The sequence below is a fragment of the Bos grunniens genome, chromosome 26, assembly GCF_055505025.1.
Source record: "Bos grunniens cultivar Pamir isolate PY7600 chromosome 26, Bosgru_T2T1.0, whole genome shotgun sequence".
Classification (NCBI taxonomy): Eukaryota; Metazoa; Chordata; class Mammalia; order Artiodactyla; family Bovidae; genus Bos; species Bos grunniens.
This window is the reverse complement of record NC_141190.1, coordinates 878,742-883,074: the sequence shown is the minus strand read 5'-3', so window position 1 is coordinate 883,074 and position 4,333 is coordinate 878,742. Positions and strand designations below refer to the sequence as shown.

Below are 4,333 nucleotides of genomic sequence, written 5' to 3'. Positions count from 1 at the left end.
TGGCAGATTCATTTTGATATTTGGCAAAACCAATACAATATTGTAAAGTTTAAAAATGAAATAAAATTTAAAAAAGTAAAATAAAATTCTAAAAAAAGAAAAAAAAAATTTTGAAGCCTTAAAAAAGAAAAAAAAAAAAAAAAAGAAAGTGCCTCACTCAATATGCCAGCAAATTTGGAAAACTCAGCAGTGGCCACAGGACTGGAAAAGGTCAGTTTTCATTCCAATCCCAAAGAAAGGCAATGCCAAAGAATGCTCAAACTACCACACAATTACACTCATCTCACACACTAGTAAAGTAATGCTCAAAATTCTCCAAGCCAGGCTTCAGCAATATGTGAACTGTAAACCTCCTGATGTTCAAGCTGGTTTTAGAAAAGGCAGAGGAATCAGAGATCAAATTGCCAACATCTGCTGGATCATGGAAAAAGCAAGAGAGTTCCAGAGAAACATCTATTTCTGCTTTTTTGACTATGCCAAAGCCTTTGATTGTGTGGATCACAATAAATTGTGAGAAATTCTGAAAGAGATTGGAATACCAGACCACCTGACCTGCCTCTTGAGAACTCTGTATGCAGGTCAGGAAGCAACAGTTAGAACTGGACATGGAACAACAGACTGGTTCCAAATAGGAAAAGGAGTTCATCAAGGTTATATATTGTCACCCTGCTTATTTAACTTCTATGCAGAGTACATCATGAGAAACGCTGGACTGGAAGAAACACAAGCTGGAATCAAGATTGCCAGGAGAAATATCAGTAACCTCAGACATGCAGATGACTCTAGCCTTATGGCAGAAAGTGAAGAGGAACTAAAAGCCTCTTGATGAAAGTAAAAGAGGAGAGTGAAAAAGTTGGCTTAAAGCTCAACTTTCAGAAAACAAAGATCATGGCATCTGGTCCCATCACTTCATGAGAAATAGATGGGGAAACAATTTCAAAAGTGTCAGACTTTATTTTTTGGGGTTCCAAAATCACTGCAGACGGTGACTGCAGCCATGAAATTAAAAGACGCTTACTCCTTGGAAGAAAAGTTATGACCAACCTAGATAGCATATTGAAAAGCAGAGACATTACTTTGCCAACAAAGGTCTGGCTAGTCAAGGCTATGGTTTTTCCTGTGGTCATGTATGGATGTGAGAGTTGGACTCTGTAGAAGACTGAACTCCAAAGAATTGATGCTTTTGGACTGTGGTGTTGGAGAAGACTCTTGAGAGTCCCTTGGACTGCAAGGAGATCCAACCAGTCCATTCTGAAGGAGATCAGCCTTGGGATTTCTTTGGAAGGAATGATGTTAAAGCTGTAACTCCAGTACTTTGGCCACCTCATGCGAAGTGTTGACTCATTGGAAAAGACTCTGATGCTGGGAAAGATTGGGGGCAGGAGGAGAAGTGGACGACAGAGGATGAGATGGCTGGATGGCATCACTGACTCGATGGATGTGAGTCTGAGTGAACTCCGGGAGTTGGTGATGGACAAAGAGGCCTGGTGTGCTGATATTCATGGGGTCGCAAAGAGTCGGACACGGCTGAGAGACTGAACTAAACTGATATATTACATATTATATAATTAAAATGTATGTTATATATCATATATTATTATGTATATAATATATCATATATATATAATATATTATCATATATTTTATATTATATATAATTTTATATATTAAATATTATATTATATATTCTAATATATATTATATATTATTATATTCAATATATATTTGTATATAATATATAAATATCAATATGTACATATAAAATATGTACATATATAATATATATAAATATAATATTATATGTTATAATATTATTATATAATTATATAATATTGTAATCTACATATATCATAATATCAAATATATTATAATTATTAAATATATAATTATATAATTTTAAGATTATAATTATTATATATATATATATATATATGAAGAGTTGACTCATTGAAAAAGACTGATGCTTGGAGGGATTGGGGTCAGGAGAAGAAGGGGACGTCAGTGATGAGATGGCTGGATGGCATCACTGACTGGATGGATGTGAGTTTGAGTGAACTCTGGGAGTTGGTGATGGACAGGTAGGCCTGGTGTACTGCGATTAATGTGGTCGCAAAGAGTCAGAGACGAATGAGTGACTGAACCAAACTGAACTGAACTGAAACTATACTTGCTCACCTATCTACTAGCTAAAATATACATATTATCTGGTTTTGATACTTTTGACAACTGTGTATTAGCCATATTTTAAATAAATTACACTTTTCAGTTTTAATTTTCATGTGCTGCATCTTAGATATATTATTAGCATGATAATTTTTAAATGAAAGTGACCCCTGACACATCATTAGGTATTTGAGAATAAATATACCAGGCAGAGTTTCAGAAATCATATCATCAGTGTAATTCCTTCAAGTTTGTCATTATTACTTAAACAACCAATAAGTCAAGAACACTGTCAAACATAAGCTGCATCCTTGTAAAAGATAAATGAAAGTTCCTGCTTTATAATGCCTGTTGGCTATGTTGCTTATTTTAGTAGATAAAGGCAGCCAGATTGGTGTCAAATATAGTATGCACACAAGAAGTAAGAGCTATCATTGAAGAATATGGAAGGAAAGGCATGCTTTATGCTTGAGAAAGTTCCAATGGAAGACTTTGGAAATTCCTTAAAAATATGTTACAGAATTTGGTGGTGCCTTACCACTGAGAAAGTGGGATGCAAATATTTCTACTTTAGAATTTTGCTTTTTTATTATAAGTAAAATGGATAGATTTTGCTCTGAACACAAACAGATTCAAAATGATCACTTTTATTTCAAGTTAAACCTTAAAATGCAACTTATGCTTTTATATTTAGAATTTAGCATACATAGTCTCCATTAGACCACAGTTGTGTTGAGTCCAGGATATAAAATACTAGACATTAATAGAGAATAGAAATCTTATGTATTATTAATGATTCCTCTAAATCCCTTTAATTTATAGAATTACAAAACAAAAAGATAAATGTCTAATTGTACTATTTTCACATATGGAACCTCAAAAATATCTAGCAAATGTGAATCTCACTTCAATGATGGAATTTGTTCTTTTGGGATTTTCTGAAGTTCCCAACTCAAATATTTCTTTTTGTGATGTTTCTGTTTATCTCTGTGATAACTCTGGTGGGAAAGGGCATCATTATTCTCATAAGCAGAAACAGACCAGACTCTCCAGACTCCCATGTATTTTTCCTCAGTAATTTTTCCTTCTTGGAAATCTGTTATGTGTCTGCCACTCTTCCTAGAATGCTCATAAACCTCTGGACTCAGAAAAGACATATTTCTTTGCTTGTTTGTGCAACACAGATGAATTTTGTCCTTATATTTGGAAACATAGAGTGCCTGCTTCTTACAGTGATGACCTATGATCACTATGAGTCCATTTGTAGCCCCCTGCACTATCCTCTGGTCATGAACCACAAGGCCCATGTCCAGCTGGTGGCTGCCTGCTGAGTCACTAGAATTCCAATTCAGGTAGGGCAGACGTGCCAGATTTTCTCTCTGTCCTTTTGTAGGTCCAACCAAATCAATCATTACTTCTGTGACATCCCCCCAGTACTGAAGCTGGCCTGTGGGGACAATATTCTGAACGAGATGTTGGTCTTTACGGTTTCTGTGCTTTTTGTCATGGTCCCTTTTCTGCTGATTCTTGGCTCCTACAGTAGAATCACCTTCACCATCCTGAAGTTGCCATTGGCAACAGGAAGAGCAAAGGCTTTCTCCACCTGCTCATCTCATGTCATGGTTGTGACTTTATTACTTGGATCTGCAATCGTTACATATTTACGACCTAAATCCAGAAATTCTTCAGAACAGACAAATTTCTCTCATTTTTCTATAACACTATCACCCTGATGTTTAACACCCTGATATACACACTGAGAAACAAGGATGTCTTGACAGCCTTGAGAAAACTGCTACCTTAATTTAAAGCATTAGCTGCTTGATTTAAACTCATTTTCTGTTTTCCTATTTAATTTTGCCATTGTATAATCAGAAATAGGTTGCTCTTTCCACATGATTAATAGATATATTATATTCATTCATTCCTGGCCTTATTGTTTTATGCTGGATTTTTAAAATATCAGGATTATATTATGGTGTCTTGCTGATAAGAAACTATGTATTTAGGCGATATTATATTCAGTCCACAAATTTACTGGTGATTTGCAATTTTAAAAGAAAATATAGTATCACTTACTTACCTTTTCCCTTAAAACCATAGATATTTTTGTACTTTCCTGTTCATATAACTATCATGCACTTCCCCCACCCCCCGCCTTTTCATGATG

At 35.0% G+C, this 4,333-nt stretch overlaps 1 pseudogene; it reads left to right on the top strand.

The window, feature by feature from the left end:
* The first annotated feature begins 3,067 nt into the window (after positions 1–3,067).
* On the top strand, positions 3,068–3,967 carry LOC147343937 (olfactory receptor 10AG1-like; annotated as a pseudogene).
* The last annotated feature ends 366 nt before the right edge of the window (positions 3,968–4,333 follow it).